Source organism: Pristis pectinata, chromosome 1, assembly GCF_009764475.1.
Source record: "Pristis pectinata isolate sPriPec2 chromosome 1, sPriPec2.1.pri, whole genome shotgun sequence".
Lineage (NCBI taxonomy): Eukaryota > Metazoa > Chordata > Chondrichthyes > Rhinopristiformes > Pristidae > Pristis > Pristis pectinata.
This window is the reverse complement of record NC_067405.1, coordinates 46,696,166-46,714,698: the sequence shown is the minus strand read 5'-3', so window position 1 is coordinate 46,714,698 and position 18,533 is coordinate 46,696,166. Positions and strand designations below refer to the sequence as shown.

The 18,533-nt window shown below is 39.0% G+C and overlaps 1 protein-coding gene and 1 long non-coding RNA gene across 2 annotated transcripts in view; both read right to left on the bottom strand.

Annotated features, from left to right (window-relative positions):
- LOC127572227 (juxtaposed with another zinc finger protein 1-like) overlaps positions 1 to 18,533 on the bottom strand; it is a 117,956-nt gene that overhangs the window by 78,748 nt on the left and 20,675 nt on the right. The window lies entirely within an intron of this gene.
- Positions 12,969 to 16,269, bottom strand: LOC127572245 (uncharacterized). The gene is made up of 3 exons (XR_007956612.1): positions 16,190 to 16,269; positions 15,942 to 15,994; positions 12,969 to 13,253 (listed from the first exon to the last, which is right to left on the bottom strand). It is a non-coding gene; the product is annotated as an uncharacterized LOC127572245 (long non-coding RNA).

Here is an 18,533-nt window from a genome sequence, read left to right as displayed (position 1 = left end):
GCAATGGCGTGGCATTGAGCTCGTCTCTGCTATAGACCCATTGGTTAGGATCATGGCTTGCATGCCATCAGGAAGCAAAATATTAGATGAGGGCTAACTTTTATGGGCAGTCAAATGTGAAGAGAGTGCTCCACAGCCTTATGGTGGTTGGTACTGCTTCCTAGATTTCTTTTGGAGTTAAGATCACATCCACTGTACCTCTAAGTGTATTGAATCTACAATGCAATTTTGGAAGCAGTTCTTTGGCTACTGGAGAAGGCAGTTTAGAAGGGCTCTGGTGTTGACTTGTGGCAGACAGCAGGGAGATCTCTCAGTATTATCGGTCAGATTATTTTTCTTGAAGATGGTCACAATTTTGGCATCTCTGAGATGCCTGGCATTTCCTTTATTCCCCCATATATGGGACATGACAGATGTTCTTCATTGCCAAGATTTAGATCTTCAGCAGGATATCAACTGTGGTAAAGGCTTTGTTGTTTCTTTTTTTAAGCTGGAATATAGCCTTTTCAACACCTTGTCAATCAGGAGTGGTGACAAGGCTGGATTGAATATGCTGCTGTGGGATGGAGTCAAGGGCACTCATGTCAATGACAGAGTCACTGTTGAGAAGGTTTTCAAAGTGTTACTTCCAGTGAAACTGAGTGCATCTCTGTTGCTATCCTGGTTCTCAGTGGGATGAAGTCTTAGGTACCTATGCTGCAAATAGTCTTGGAAGGAATTAAAGAAATGTACACCTCGTGGCCATCAGGTGAGTTGCTGAGATTCATGTGCTCTTTCTAACCACCATCTATTCTTTAGTCCACAGGATTTCTGCAGGCCTCTGCCTTCAGGTGCCTATAGAAGAGTTTATTTTCCCTTAAGAAAAAGTGAAACTTCCAATCCAGGAATGCTTATATTTGCAGCTAATTAGCTCCCCAACCTCAAACATTTTTTTAAATCAAACCAGTCCTTGTTCTTATTGGTGGAGAGACCCAGAGTCTGTTCACAGCTACCAGTTATGTTGGGCAGCAGAGAAGCCCACATACTGTGTACATTCTGCAGCTCCTGCTGGCTGGGAGTATACAGTGGCATGCAAAAATTTGGGCACCCTGGTCAAAATTTCTGTTACTGTGAACAGTTAAGTGAGTAGAAGATGAACTAATCTCCAAAAGTCAAAGTTAAAGATGAAACATTCTTCTCAACATTTTAAGCAAGATTAGTGTATTATTTTTGTTTTGTACAATTTTAGAGTGTAAAAAGGAAAGGTGCACCATGCAAAAGTTTGGGCACCCCAAGAGATGTGAGATCTCAGATAACTTTTACCAAGGTCTCAGACCTTCATTAGCTTGTTAGGGCTATAGCTTGTTCATAGTCATCATTAGAAAAAGGTCAGGTAATGCAAATTTCAAAGCTTTTTAAATACCCTGACTCCTCAAACCTTGTCCCAACAATCAGTAGCCATGGGCTCCTCTAAGCAGTTGCCTAGCTCTCTGAAAATTAAAATAAATGATGCCCACAGAGCAAGACAAGGCTATAAGAAGATAGCAAAGCCTTTTCAGGTAGCCGTTTCCTCAGTTCGTAATGTAATTAAGAAATGGCAGTTAACAGGAACAGTGGAGGTCAAGTTAAGGTCTGGAAGACCAAGAAAGCTTTCCAAGAGAACTGCTGGTAGGATTGCTAGAAAGGCAAAACAAAACCCCCATTTGACTGCAAAAGACCTTCAGGAAGATTTAGCAGACTCTGGAGTGGTGGTGCACTGTTCTACTGTGCAGTGACACCTGCACAAATATGACCTTCATGGAAGAGTCATCAGAAGAAAACCTTTCCTGCATCCTCACCACAAAATTCAGCATCAGAAGTTTGCAAAGGAACATCTAAGCGAGCCTGATGTATTTTGGAAACAAGTCCTGTGGACTGATGAAGTTAAAATAGAACTTTTTGGCCGCAATGAGCAAAGGTATGTTTGGAGAAAAAAGGGTACAGAATTTCATGAAAAGAACACTTCTCCAATTGTTAAGCATGGGGGTGGATCGATCATGCTTTGGGCTTCTGTTGCAGCCAGTGGCACAGGAAACATTTCACTGGTAGAGGGAAGAATGAATTCAATTAAATAACAGCAAATTCTGGAAGCAAACCTCACACTGTCTGTAAAAAAAAAGCTGAAGATGAAAAGAGGATGGCTTCTACAACAGGATAACGATCCTAAACACACCTCAAAATCCATAATGGACTACCTCAAGAGGCACAAGCTGAAGGTTTTGCCATGGTTCTCACAGTCCCCTTACCTAAACATCATCGAAAATCTGTGGATAGACCTCAAAACAGCAGTGCATGCAAGACAGCCCAAGAATCTCACAGAACTAGAAGCCTTTTGCAAGGAAGAATGGGCGAAAATCCCCCAAACAAGAATTAAAAGACTCTTAGCTGGCTATTGAAAGCATTTTACAAGATGTGATACTTGGCAAAGAGGGTGTTACTAAGTACTGACCATGCAGGGTGCCCAAACTTTCGCTTCAGGCCCTTTTCCTTTTTTGTTATTTTGAAACTGTAAAAGGTGGAAACAAAAAAGTAATCTTGCTTAAAATATTAAAGATATGTGTCATGTTTAACTTTGCCTTTTGGAAATCAGGTCATCTTTTACTCAATTAGCTATTCACAGTAACAAATTTTAACCAGGTGTACTGTATATGTTATCTGCCACTGTATATGTTATCTGCAAGTCACTGCTGAGAGTGCTACTTTTATGGTTTTTTTTTGAAAAAGGATCTTTGATATTGATCTTCTTTCTATAAAATTTCTGTTGATGATGATATTTTGGGACTAGATTGATAGAGATAATAGAGTGGATTAGGTGGTGATCGATCCAGTTGTCATTGGTACCTGTCATAATGCAGGTGACAGACATTTTTATGGTTCCTCCTTCAAGACAATGATATAATCTAACATGTTCCAGTGCTTGGACTGGGGTTGCTGCATGAAATCTTTTGTTTGACCGTCTGCTGAAACAGGGTGTTGGTTAAGGTTATCAATATGTTCCAAACATTTTATCACGAGAAATATTCCATTAGTCTGCCCTTTTCTTTCCTTGCCCATCATACGCCCAAAAATAGGGTTGTATCTATTCCCATGCCAGCACTGAAACTGCCTAGGAGGATCTGGGATGCAAACCAAAATTTTTTCCAAGATTGGACCATGGGTAAGCAGAAGTCCTACTCACTGAAATATCAACCAACTCCAAGGATGCTCTCCAGAGTTTTTTTTATTTCAGATTTCTTGTTTGCTTTTGTTTGTGACCTGCTTTTACACACACTTCCACTACGCTTTCTCACTTCACAAGAATTGCTAACTGAATTACAAAGAGTTGTGTGTGTATATATATATATATATATATATATATATACACACACACACACACATACATACATACACACACACTGAAATACAACCAATTTTGACATCTCGACTTGGGAACAGTTCTTTTGAACTGGAAAATTGTGCACATTTCTCCACTAGAATTATAGACTAGTTGGCTTAACACCTGGGTTCAACAAATTAATAGGATCTGCTTGAAATTTTTCATTGCTTGAATGAATTTATCAAGGGGGTGTCATTAGAGACAAAGAAAATAGGATCAGGAATAAGCCATTCAGTATGATTATGACTATTCATTTATCTCAATAACACTTGAGGAATTTGATTGAATTATTGAAGAACCAACTATAGTAGTGGACATTAAAATGCTTATAGATGTTACTTATATGGAAGTTCAGATGGCATTGTAGGCATTAGAGACTGTCATTCCTGTGGACACTCATGCAATTGAAGGTAAATTATTCATATGGCTATGAAATTGGCTGAACGCCAGGAGACAAGTGATGGGAAGATACTCAGAAGATACTAGTAAATGTCCTGCAATGACCTGTGTTGAAACCTAACTATTCACTCTGTTTACAAATTATTTAGATGATGGATGTTAAGCCACATTTCTGATTTTACCAATGTCACAAAGAAAACCAACACTGCAGCAGATTAAGCAAATGGGGCAAACTGTGGAAAGTGCATTTCACTGCAGGCAAATATGAAACTATCCAAAAAGGGACAGAGCAATATATTCTCTACTTTTGAAGTGATTTTACCTTGTGAAGAGGCAAAAGCAGTGTATATCCAAAGAGACTTGGAGGTCCATGTGCAAAAATTATTAAATGCCAATGATAGGGGCAGAAAGTGCAGGTAGAGAGATGCAATTTATGAATATAGTTTAGCAGGAGAGGTGCTACATCAATGCTAACTAGAAAACATCAGCATGCAATCTACTCTCAGGATCACTGAAAATTATATGCAAACGTGAAATGGTAATAAAATTCTGATCTTATATACAAACTTGCATGATAATGAACTGTGAATGTAAACAGATCTAGAGGCCTAATGGGATACTTGGCCAACTGTAAAATGATCCTCCGTTCAGTCTGCAACAGTGTTCTGAAGCTTCCGAGTGCCTGCTATTTTAATTCTCCATCCCACTCTGTCTGTGGCCTCCTACACTGTTAAAACATGACCCAATGCAAGTTTGAGGAACAACTCAACTTCCATCTGGACATGTTGCAGTACACCAGAATCTATATTGAATTCTTCAAATTTAGGCAACTGTGTCTCTTTGTCTCTATCACATGGTCATTTCTGTCAGTCACCCATCTGCGATTGTAGCTCATTTTTTCCTCTTGATTAGTAGAGTTTGGCCTGCTGGCAATATCCCACAGTCCTGCTATTAGCAAAATATAACACAGAAAAAGCAACGTAAAGCACTTCTAACTGCCACATTAACCCATTTGGCCTCACCTTATTGGAGATATTACCCTTGTTGTACACATCCCTCCCCCAGCTTCTCTACAACTGAAAACTAACTTGTTTTCTTTCTCCATTCTGGAGGAGGGTCTCAGACTTGAAACATTAATTCTTTCTCCTTCTACACATGATATCTGAACTGTAGAGTGCTTCCAGTATTTTCAGTTTTTGTTATGTGGAGATACTGATCAAGCCAAAATGAGAGAGGATTCTGCCAGCTCAATCCTCAACAGGGTTTAAAACATCAGTCAACATCAGAATGAAGCTTTGAGAACCAAGAATATAATAAGGATGAGAAACAATATATACAGGTGAAAGAGCCATTAACAGTAAACAGATGTACTGAAAAAAAACGCAGTCTGATTAGTCTAGCCAAATTAGGTAAAATCAGCTCAGCAGCAAACTTACAATCATGAAGAAGTGAAGGTACCTGGTACTTCTCCAATTGGGATAATATGAAGGACCAAAACAGACCACAGAACTCAGTAGCTCAGGCAGCATCTGTGGAGGGAAATGGACAGCCAACATTTTGGGTCCAGACCCTTCATCTGGACTGAAAGGTGGAGGTGAAATAGCTAGTATAAAAGAAGTAAAGAGGTGAGAGGAAGGGGTGGAACAAGACATGGCAAGTGATAGGTGGATCCAGGTGAAGGTTGATAGGCAGATGGGGGGGGGGGGGGGTGGAAGAAAGAGTGGAAATAGTGACAGAGGCTGGGAGGTGAAAGATGGAGACAACAAAGGCTGCAGATGAAATCTGATATGAAAGGAAGGTGGAAGGTGGAACCAAATAAGGGAGGTGGGGTGGGCAGATGGGGACAGTAGGGGGAGGGGACCCAGTGGTGAATGCGTGGATGATGCACAGATGGAGTGGGTAGAGGATGGGAAAGAAACCAGTTGAAAGGGGGCTAGGGTAGGTGTAGAAGGAACTAAGTAGATTAGGAAGAGAGAGAAGAGGGGAAAGAGGAGGAAGAGGAGGTTACCTGAAATTCAGGAATTAAACATTCATGCCGCTGGGTTATAGGCTACCTAGGTGGAATAAGAGGTGCTGTTCCTCTAGTTTGCATTTAGCCTCACCCTGGCAGTGGAGGCGGCCAAGGACAGACAAGGTGTGGGAATGGAGAGGGGAACTAAAATGGCTGGCAACCAGGAGATCCAGAAAGGAATGGCAGACTGAGTACAGGTGTTCAGCAAAGCAGTTGCCTAGTCTACACTTGCTCTCACTGCTGTAGAGGAGGCCACACTGAGAGCACCAAATGCAAAAGCCAGCCTCCCCTCCACTGACTGTCCACAGTTCCCACTGCTTTGGGAAAGCAGCTAAAATAACCAAGGACCCCTCCCACCCTTGTCATTTTCTCTTCTCCACTCCCCTGCTGAGCGGAAGATACAAAAGCTTGAGGGCACGTACCACCAGGCTCAAGGTTTCTATCTCACTGTTATCAGACTCTTGAACTGACCTACACTAAAAGATGAACTCTTAATACCTCAGTTGACCTTGTTGTGGCCCTTGCACTGTTTACCTGCACTGAACTTTCTCCAACACTATATTCCGCATTGTTTTCCTTTCTCCTACCTTGACATACTTGTGTGGAGTGATCTCTCTGGGTGGCATGTAAACAAAACCTTTTCACAGTATCTAGGTACATGTGACAATAATAAACCAAGACCATTAAACAAGGTTGGAGATGATGCATGTGAATCTCTCAGACCCACTTGGAGGAAATGAGATAAGCCAAGTTTTTTTTTACCTCATAGAACCATAAATGGTCAAACCTGTACATGACTGATTGTTAATCATCATCTTTGTTTCAAATTACACAACTACCATGTATTCTGATTCCGGGGTGGATTATCATCAGAACTCCTCTGCATGCTCGTATGGATCAAGGCAATCAACAACTATAGCTCCCCTCTTCCAGTGGCAGCTGAATCCACAACAGAAAATAATCATATGAAGATACTCTGTAGTTATAGTAAACGTCATCTGTTCACAGTGCATCAGTGCTGTCTACTTTGGGGCACCACACCTTTATAAAGATTAAATTGGCCTTGGGGGAATGGTGTATTGGTTTTTCAGAACAATACCATGACTTATAATTTCATCTCATAATTTACACAAACTAGGATTTTATTCCCTGGAAGTTGGAAGGTTGAGAAATAATACCTCCAAGTTAAATAAAATTAAGAGAATGAGAAAGGTAGTCTGAGAGAAAGTATTTCCATTGGTTGGAATATTTGGGAGAAGGGGACATGGTCTAAAAATTTACAGCCAACGGCTTGGAAACATTTCTATATACAGTGGGTGGGAAAATTTTGAAAGCCTTCCACAACTGATGCCAGATTAATAATTAATTTTAAATCAGATACTAATATTCTTCAGTTAACTAAGAGGGATTAAGGGATCATAGAGGTAGGTCACAAGTCAACTAGTATCTCAGTGAACAGTGGAACAGTCTCAAAAGACTAAAAAGCTTATTCCTAATTTTATGCAGCCATAACAAAATTAGGTATTCTCCCAGGACTGTCATTTCCATAAGAAGCTCCTGTATTGTGCAATTTACAGAAACTCTTCTGAATTTAGTTGGGAATTCATGGATGATAGTAACTGATCTGTCATTTGAAACATGAAAGGATCAGTCTGTGAAGGAGATATGCACATACTTTGAGTCCAAGTATGAAGCAAGACAATTACAATATATCAAACTACCAAGTGAAGCACATTATCTAAATAACATGCTACAATCACTTGGAAGTATTTTCTTGGACAAAATGGAACAATAAACAAAGACATGAAATCAGAACTGAATGGAGCTTTCACATACTTCCCAATTTTTTCTGAAAGTGGACTGCTAAACCAAACGAGACAAAGCTCAAACTTTGTTGAAGGATCTTTAGCCCTAAATGTTAACTCTGTTGCTCTTTCCACAGATGCTGCCTGACCTGCTGAATATTTCTAGCATTTGTTTTTATTTGAGACAAAGCCCAATACAAATTGTTAAACTGTTTTATTGTACAAAGAGAAAAGAAACTGGTGTGAATTTTTATATCACTAATTACAAAAACTCAAAGAACACTCCAAAATAGATTACACTATCCTTATTGTTTGGTTCACTTTCCCCCCCCCCCCCCGGTCAACCTTTGATTCTGACTAGGTCTGGACTGGGAATAGGTACCCTTCCCTCAAGGTATCCTGAGCAAATGCAACTTCTTAAAAGAAAACAGAATTTTCTAAAAACTTCTTTCCGTGTAAGTAAAATAAAACTTGACTATAGTTTTATAGTCATTCCATTCAGTTGAACTCTTGAATTGCTTTTCAAGTAACAGTAATGCATACACGAAATAGGCCAAGTAACAGAGGGTCATTGTTAACTGGTTGTTACTTTGGACTAGAGGAAGGTGAATAGTGGTATTCCCCTGAAAACTGGTGTTAAGACCATTGCTTTTTTAATCTACAGTATATTAATGACAAACTTGGGGGCATGAGCAACAATTCCTAAATCTGAGTCTCACAATGCCTAGCAATATTGTAAAATGTTGCAATTTATCACGATTTTTCTTTGCAAGAGATGAACAGGTTGGTGGAATTGGCAAAGGCATTGCAGATGAAGTTTAACGCAGGGAAATGTGAGATGATGCATTTTGGTAGGAAGAATGAAGAAAGACACTAAAGAATAATGTTTACCAATCAAAAAGGGATATAGGAGCAATCATGGAAGATTTCAATATGCAGGTAGGTTGGGAAAATCAGGTTGGTACTGGATCCTAAGAGAAGGAATTTGTAGAATGCCTATGAGATGGCTTTTCAAGAGTAGCTTGTGGTTGAGCCCACTAAGGAAAAGGCAATTCGGGATTTGGTGCTGTGCAATGAACCAGATTTGATTAGGGAGCTTAAGGTAAAGGAACCCTTAGGAGGCAGTGATCATAACATGATAGAATTCACCCTGCAGTTTGAGAGGGAGAAGCTAAAAATCAGATGTATTAGTGTTACAGTTGAGTAGAGGTAACTACAGAGGCATGAGAGTGGAGCTGGCCAAAGTTGATTGGAAGTGGACCCCAGCAGGGAGGATGGTAGAGCAGCAATGGCAGGAGCTTCTGGGAGTAATTCAGAAAATGCAAGATCAGGTCATCAAAAAGAAGTAGCAGCATTCTAAAGGGAGGATGAGGCAACGGTGGCTGACAAGGGAAGTCAAAAACAGCATAAAAACAAAAGAGATGGCATACAATATTGCAAAAATTAGTGGGAAGCTAGTTTGGAAGTTTGGAAAGCTTTAAAAACCAACAGGAGGCAACTAAAAAAGCAATAGAGAAAAGATGAAATATGAAGGTAAGCTAGCCAATAAAAGAGGATACCAAAAGATTTTTCAGATATATAAAGAGTAAAAGAGGCAAGAGTGGACATCGGACTGCTGGAAATGACGTTGGAGAGGTAGTAATGGGGAACAAAGAAATGGGGATGAACTGAATAAGTATTTTGTGTCAGTCTTCACTGTGGAAGACACCTGCAATGTGCCAGAAATTCAGAAGAGTCAGGGGGCAGAAGTGAGTGTAGTCACTATTATTAAGGAGAAGGTGCTTGGGAAGCTGAAAGGTATAAAGGTAGATAAGTCACCTGGACTGGATGGACTACACCTCATGGTTCTGAAGGAGGTAGCTGAAGAGATTGTGGAGGCATTAAGTAGTGATCTTTCAGGAATTACTAGAGTCAGTAATGGTTCCAGAGGACTAGAACATCACAAATGTCACTCTACTCTTTAAGGGAGGGAGGCAAGAGACAAGAAATTATAGGCCAGTTCGCCTGACTTCAGTGGTTGGTAAGGTGTTAAGAGTCCATTATTAAGGATGAGGTTTCAGGGTACTTGGAAGCTCATGATAAAATAGGCCAAAGTCAGCATGGTTTCCTTAAGGAGAAGTCCTGCCTGACAAATCAGTTGGAATTCTTTGAGGAAGTAACAGGCAGGATAGATAGACAAGTGAGTCAGTGGATGTTGTTTACTTGGATTTTCAGAAGGCCTTTGACAAGGTGCCACACGAGGCTGCTAAACAAGATAGGAGCCCATGGTATTACAGGAAAGGCATGAGCATAGAAGACTGGTTGACTGGCAGAAGGCAAAGAGTGGGAATAAAGGGGGCCTTTTCTGATTGGCTGCCAGTGACTAGTGACGTTCCCCAGGGGTTGGTGTCAAGTCCATTACTGTTCACGTTATATCTTAATGATCTGGATGACAGAATTGATGGCTTTGCGGCCACATTTGCGGATGATACAAAAATAGGTGGAGGGGCAGGTAGTGTTGAGGAGTCTGCAGAGGACTTGGACAGGTTGGGAGAAATGGCAGATGGAATACAGTGTAGGGAAGTGCACGGTCATGCACTTTTATAGAGGAAGAAAGGCGAAGACTATTTTCTAAATGGGGAGTGAATTCAGAAATTGGAGGTGCAAAAGGACTTGGGAGTCCTCGTGCAGGATTCCTTAAAGGCTAACTTGCAGGTTGAGTTGGTAGTAAGGAAGGCAAATGCGACGTTAGCATTCATTTCAAGAGGACTAGAATACAAAAACAAAGATGCAATGCTGAGGCTTTATAAGGTGATGGTCAGACCACATTTGGAGTATTGAGAGCAGTTTTGGGCCCCATAACTAAAGGAAGGATGTGGTGGCATTGGAGGGGGTCCAGAGGAAGTTTGCAAGAATGATCCCAGGAATGAAAGGGTTAACATGTGAGGAGCATTTGATGGCTTTGGGCCCGTACTCGCTGGAGTTTAGAAGGACAGGGGGAATCTTATTGAAACCTACCAAATATTAAAAGGCCTGGAGAGAGTGGATGTGGAGAGGATGTTTCCAGTGGTGGAAGAGTCTAGAACCAGAGGGCACAGCCTCAGAATAGGACATTCCTTTAGAACAGATAGGAGGAGGAATTTCTGTAGCCAGTGGGTGGTGAATCTGTGGAATTCATTGCTACAGACAGCTGCAGAGGCCAATTCATTGGGTATATTTAAAGCAGAGGTTGATAGGTTCTTGATTAGTAAAGGCGTCAAAGGTTACAGGGAGAAGGCAGGAGAATGGGGTTGAGGGGGAAAAAAAATAAATCAGCCAAGATCAAAAGGCAGAGCAGACTAGAAGGGCTGAATGGCCTAATTCTGCTCCTGTTTTGTATGGACAGACCTGGGGGCATGTGCACACAGATCAACTGAGTGCAGAAAAGGTTGAGAAAGGAATTAAAAAAGACACAATAGAAGCATAGGATACAAAAAATGTAAAAGTAGTGCTTGATCTTTATAAATCACTGGTCTGGTCTTAATTGGAGTATCGTAATCAATTCTGATTGCCACTTTATAGGAATTATGTGAAAATATTAGAGAGGATCTAGAGGAAATTTAAATGATTCTGGGATGAGAGACTGGACAGAAGGCTGACAGGATATTTGATAAAAATATACAAAATATCAAGGGAGCTGTTCTCTTTGATACAGTTGGTTAAGGATTAAAGCCTACAGGCATAAAAGGAGGACAGCAGCATTAGGAAAAACTTATTTATTATGCAGTGCATGGTTGAAATCTGGAGTGCAATGCCTGCAGATATGGTGAAGAGGGATTGCATTATAGTGTTCAAATGAGAATTGAATAAATACATGAAGAAAATGTTGCAGGTACAAAGATCAGGCCAGGGATTTAGTGAGTTTCTCACGAATAGTCCACTTCTGTGCTGTGACCATTTTATGACTGTGATCTCCATGTCTGTTGCAGGAGAATCAAATAACTAGAATATTAAATATCCCAGCCATGTGCTTCAAGGACTCTGATACTTCCTTCATTTGGATAATAAAATAACTATCAGTTGTAATAAAATGTTAACACTTGCACAAAGGATGTGTGACAAAGATCAGGGGCTACAAGAGAGAAAAAAAAAAAGAAAAGATGTTAAAAAAATGTTAATTCAATTGATTACTTTCCTCATACACAGGATATTGTGTTGGTAACAACATCTCCACTGGCTGTTTTGTTTGGAAGTTGCACAATACCAGAGCAAGACAGCCAATACTCAGTGTACTGTGTTAAAAGCCAAAAATTTCTCTTCAAATGATTTAAGGGAGCAACAATAAAAAAAAGTAACAGCCCCAGGAAAGGTACAGGATTAAATTAGATGGCAAATCAAGTTCCCTTGAAATTGCCTCAGCAGTTCTGAAATGTATGTTATAGTCTGGACATGATTAATATTGAAGAGCTACTGGTTAGTTAAATTTTGCTCACACTGGTTTGAAATCCTCACTGCAACCACAGGGCTGGAAGAGTAAAAGGAGATTTTTTACTCATTGTACAAACATACTTTGATCACATTCAGCTTAAACCATCAAGACCCTCTTTTGACAATCCAAAATATTGTGTCTAGATAAACCTATTCAAAACCATTAATTAGTAATGGCAGGGATTATTTTTAGGATCTTTAACCTTTGTGGGGAGAGTGGCAAAGAGGTGTTGTTATGGTAATTGTGTAACTAACAACTCTTCCAGCTGATGGCCAATGCTAGGACAGAAAATGGAAAGGCTACTTTTTGAAATCATACAAATTAACCTACAAGATGCACCAACTTCCGTAACTTCTGATGTCCTTTTCTCAAAGTACTCAACAGCTCCACCTCTTGGAGATTATGGAAACCCATGCACATTGGATTAAAAATACTGCATACTACTAACTGATGCAGCTTCAACTCATATTAGATAACTAGGCAAGCAAGGTAAACAACCAAAGAAAGCATATAAAATTGGCTTACACTGTAATCAGTGGTGCTGGACCCTGAGAAATATCAAGAGTAGATTATAGAATTATTGCATATTGATATAGTTCAATCTTAGAAGTCTGCCCCTACCAAAACACACTTCATTTCCCCCATCCCTTTAGCACCCTGTATGAAAAGCCAATTTTATATTATTGTTGCCAAATCAAGAGCATTTTTGTGCCATGGGTTAATGTCAGGAAACTGAATTTGCACCAAGTTTATTTCAAAATGGGTAATAACAATTTAAAAATGTCAGTCCACAACGTAGTAAAATGCTAATGTAATTCAAGACAACACAAAATGAAGTACCAAATACAGTAAACTTCTAAAGTAGACAATTTATTAGAAGTCTGTTGACTGCACATATTAGATGAAGAACTTCAAAGGAATCCTTAATGAATACACTCCGGAACAACCTCCATATGCCTTTTCCCATTAGGCACACTGCTCCCAAGTGTTAAACTGACATTTCACATCTGACTCCAGATTTGAATGGTTGCATGTTGATTCCTCACATGTGCATGCATTGTCAATGACAAACAACTAGGTTCCTCATTACAAAAGACATACAACACTAAGCATATTTAATTGATGGAAGACAAATTATAGTGAAAATCAGTGTATCTAGCTAGTGCACTTGGGGTGAAGTGTCAAATCCTGTCAATTCTAGAAATATAAAAATAGATATTGTTTGTGAATAAACTTCAATTGCAAAGGTGTTGTGAAACATTACTTCATATGACTGAAAATATCTTCCCCACCCTTCCAAAACACATTCAAACATTTGTTCCCTCAAATCACTTTATTGAATACTTGTGATTTCAAAAGGATTACATAGGATATGGCAGAGGGAGAGGTCATTCAGCCCAATAAGCTAGTATTTCTGCTTTAATCAAGCCTTTTTCTGTCTTTCCTCATCTTAATCTGTCTACATCACTATTTCCTTCTCTCTCATATGCTTGTTCAGCCTCACCTGAAAAGTTTCTATATCATTCACTTTAACCACACTCTGTGGTAACAAGTTTCATATTCTCACTACACCCAAGTGAAGTAATTTCTGAATTCCATGAGGAATTTCATAGTAACAATCTCCTATTGACAACCTCCAGTTTTGTTCTTTTTCTCATTGGAAACAGTCTCTCTGCATCCACTCCATCAAAACCTTTTGTAATTTTAAAGATCTGTTAGGTCACCTCTCAGTCTCTTTACTCAAGAGAGAAAAAGACCCACTCTGTTCATTTTTTTCTTGATACATATTGCTGCACATTTCCAGCAGCATCCTTGCAAATCTTCACATTTTTTTATTAATAGGGCAACCTGAACTGTTTGTGTTTGATATAGATTTAGCAAAACATTCATATTTTTCAGTTCTCTCTCCAGAAATAAACCTTAGAACTTTGTTTGCTTTATGACCTTGCTAACCTGCAGCACAACTTTGTACTCCAAGATCTTCTATTCCTTTAATCCAAGTGTTAAGTAATCTCTCTTTTCCTATCAAAATATCTGCCCTTTATAACCTGTTGTAGATCTTCTTGGTATTGACTTTCTCCCATTTATATTTATTTCCCAAATATTCAGAAATTGTGTTCTTGATTCCAAAGTTCTAAATTGTAGATACAAATAGTGAACAGCAGTGGCCCCAGCGATGACCACTGTGGAATACCACATCACAACTTCTTCCAAAATTAATATTCTGTGCTTTCTGTTCTAAAAGCAAGCTTATATTCTGCAACATATTCCCAGAACACATTCTCTTGTATTCTACATTGGTTTATTATGGGGTCACTTAGCAAAGGCCTTATCAAAAGCTTGATAAATTACATCTATCGCATTACCACTGTCTACTCTTTCTGTTACTTCAAGATATTCAATAAAGTTTGGTCAAGATGACCTTTCCCTATAAAATCCAAGCCAAATATTTATCATTATATTTTGTTTCTAGATGTTTCTCTAATCATTCCCTTTGTAGAAATACTGTTATTTTTCCTATCAGTTAAACTGGCTAGTTGTAGTTCCCAGGACACGTACTATCCTCCTCCTTAAATATAGTTATTACATTACCTACCCTCTACCATCAGACCTCTAGCAGTGCATCCTTTTCTAATTATTAAATGTGTACAGTAATGCCTCTGCCATTTCTTTCAAAGATCTCATTAAAATGCATGGAAGTAATCCATTCAGACCAGGTGTTTTATCCAATTGAGGTTGATTTGTACATTTCATATTCCTTTTATTTAATAATCTCTTTCCTCCATTTTAAATGCATGTATCTCAATCCTCATCTCATCATTCAAAATCACACCCACCTTTTGTATCTTTGTAAAAAATGAAATGATGATTTAATTGCTGCCATCTCCATGTCATTACTCGTGGTGTCATCCTGTCTATCCCTCAGTGGCCCTATTCCTAACCCAACCTTATTTTGATGTCCCTGTTAATTATTTTAAAAATTGTGTTTCACTTCCTAACCCACCCCCAAAAAATATATAAATTTAATTCTGCCTTTCCTCATTTTTAATCCCTTTATATTCTCTTTCTCACCAAGGACTTTTCTGCTGTCTTTGTATTTAATATCTGACTTTTTCCATCCCCTCAGTTGTTCACTTGTACCTTTATTCAACCATGGAGTTTCACAAGTGTTTAATTTGTTCTTTCAGCAGAATATACTTTTCCTGCAGTCAACTGAACCATTTTAAATGTTTCCCATTGTTGTTCACAAATATGATCATACATTTCATCCACCCATTCTATTTTTAGTCCCTCAAAAATCAACTTTTCTCTAATTAATTAACCTGGTTCTTGTCAAGCTCTATTGTCATCTTAGAGCATTTAACATTACGACACCATTGGCTAGATGTTCCTTGACTTTTACTTTCTTTTTCTTTCTGGTTCTTTAAAAAAAATTGTATCAAGTTAGAAAGAAGCCCTTGCCTTATTCACCTTACTTACCTGTTCAATCTTCTGGAGAGGTTGGAATAATAATCATGTGGGAATCTCATGTTTCTCCCCCACAATCATTTCCCTAATTTGTCTGCATATTTTTTCTCTACCACTCTTCCACTATTAATACGATTGACTTCAATTCAAAAGGATTTTTATTTTGTCTCCTTCACAGACATGTCCCTTTTTCTTACTGGTCTTGTGTTATCCTAATTTCCTGACTCCAGCTATGCTTTACATTTCCATCTGTTATACTCTGGAATGTTTAATTTAATTCCCAGTCTCTGTTTGTCTATAGTCATCTTTCAGTAATCCCTATTATGTCTGCTCCCTCCCAATACAGGATTGCCTCCCTTTCCCTTGTTTTATTATGGACACTTTGGTCATACAGGCTTCTTCAGGCACAGGTTTTACCTCCAAATTCTTTGCTGTTTTTTCAGTTCCAGAACAAGATTTGGCTAATTTATCTGTTGAGATAAGAGGAAGGCTGTCTTAATTAATGATGCAACTCACAAACACTTTTACAGAGACTTGAACAATACAAGCTGATCATCTTAAACTTAACCAATTACATACTTTTGCATACACTTTATAAACACCGAAAATTTTAGGGCTGCACTACATGAAGATTAAAAAGAGAAATCAAATCAACAAGAACTTACCGCAATTATTGATGAATGATGGTCCTTGTTCCATCTTCTGAGTCTCTGGACCACCCTCAATTCAGCCCTAGCTCAATTTCCACCTTTTTTTTGGCAATGGCTGGGAATTTTGAATGGAATGTTTTATTAAACTGAACTTTTTGTTTTTGCTGTTCCCATGCTTGCAGTCTTCCCTGTACCCTATTAACTTCAGAGATTTGAACTTAATTTGACAAGTAGATCTCTGATATCTACCCATAAGAAACAATTGAGAAAGAATTCAACAAAACCCCTTCAATAAACCTTCCAGTGGATAAGATTGAGGAGGTGATTGCCTTCCTGCATGTGAAATGCACTTAGGTGTATACACAATACACATTTTGAGGTGGGGAGGGTGGGAGGAAAACAAACGTCACTGTACTTTAAAATTGGACTGCATAAAATTTGTTATGCACAGCTCACTTATTCTTTTAAAAGAAATTAACCTGGTTGAGTTCATCTGTACAAAGAAGCAGCTTTGAAGGCAAAAGTGTCTCAGACTAGGCTCCACCATTGAACTTCAGGTGCAATCCAGCGATTAAGCACAACTACAAATGTAGCACTCAGCCCTGAGCCACTGGGAACCAACTTCAGCTAGTTAGATTTGCCCCACTGGTTTATAACTGTACTGTTGTGCTAGACTTTAGGGAAGAATCATAGGAAAAAAAATTGACTCTTGAAACATGGTGCTAAAAATGAGATCACTCAAAATCACATGGACCTTTGTATAACAGCAGAACAATGGAAGACAAAGCCTGACCTCGGGAGAGTGGAGCAGGAACGAATTCAGATTCCTGGGATATGGAAACAACTCTGGGCAAGACTATTCCCTGCGCTATAAACCAATATCACTCTCTGGGAGGAGTTTTATTCTGATATCATGGCAAGGCAAAGAGAAACAGGAAGGCAAAGGAATAGCATAAGTGGATAAGCAGTGTAGGATAAGGAAAAAAAAAGAAAAAAGTGCTAAGAAGCAGAGGAATTAAAGAGCGTTTTGGTTGTCTGGAACTGGAAGTTAGTCTCTTTTTTAAAAAGGGGCTGGGCTGGTGGTAGTTGGCCACTTGGTACAGGATGAAGGAAAGCTTCTTCACCAGTAGGGAGCTGAATCTTTGGACTTCTCTGCCTAGAAGGTCTGTGGAGACTCAGGAACTGAGTATATTTAAGGCAGATTGATGGATTTATGGGTATTAAGGAAATCAAGGGATTCAGGATCAATACGGGAGAAGTGCGAGGTAAAGTATCAGTCATGATGCAATTGAGTGGCAGAGCAGGTACAAGGGACCAAATGGCCTACACGCTTGCTTTCACTTTCTAGGTTCTTAACTCCACAAAACCAAAACAAAAATGAATGTTGAACTAATGGAAATAATGAGGAATGCAAGCTAACAACTTAGACACAGATATCCAAGAGTGACTTTTCAAAACAAGGAAAAGGAGTTTTGAATAGTATTAAGACCCAAGCTGCTGAGGCATGACAAGAGCAAGAAAGAAAAAGAAGGACCAACCAATGGCAAATAAGAGTAAATAAGTGAATGGCAGTGAACAAAATCATTGAGGAAATGAGGACACTAGGGGATATGGGATGATTTTTGAAGTAGGAAAGTTTTTGAAACAAGTAACAGGAATTAAAACTAGACAAACCATTATGTCCCAATGGCATGCAATTTTGGCTGTCGAAAGGTGGTAAGAATCCGATCACAATCTGTCAATGTTCATTAAGAAGGTAGGTCAATCAGCAAACCACAAAGGACACGCTACAGAACATCTCTACTCAAGAAACAACTGAAGGATAAGTGATTTATCTATAATTGTATACTGTGCATAAAATTTCTTACAATCCAAATCTGAGATCAAATTAGAAACCTTATGAGATGCATGGAATACATCAGAAACAGCACAAGTTCAAGAAAGATGTGATTCATCACTTCCAAAAAAGAAAGAGTCCCAGCTGGTGAAACTGCAACAAGATTTGAGCCAAACAGAAAAAAAAGACACCATGCAATAGACAATGACCATACAACCAATAAATCAAAGCTCTGTAGTCCTGTCACATCCAGTCATGAATGGTGATAAATAAGTGATGAAATGAGGCGGCTCCAAGAATATCCCCATCCTTAATAGCTGGGGCCAGTATGTGATACCAAAGTTGAAGAACTTGTAATCATATTCAGTCAAAATCTCCCAGAGGATGATCCATCTTGGCATTTCCCATATCCCATTCATCAGCCAAATTGATTCATTCCTGGTGATATCAAGAAATGATTAAGAATATTGAATATTGCAAGAGCAATGGGACTAGACAACATTGCATCTGTGGTATTTAAAG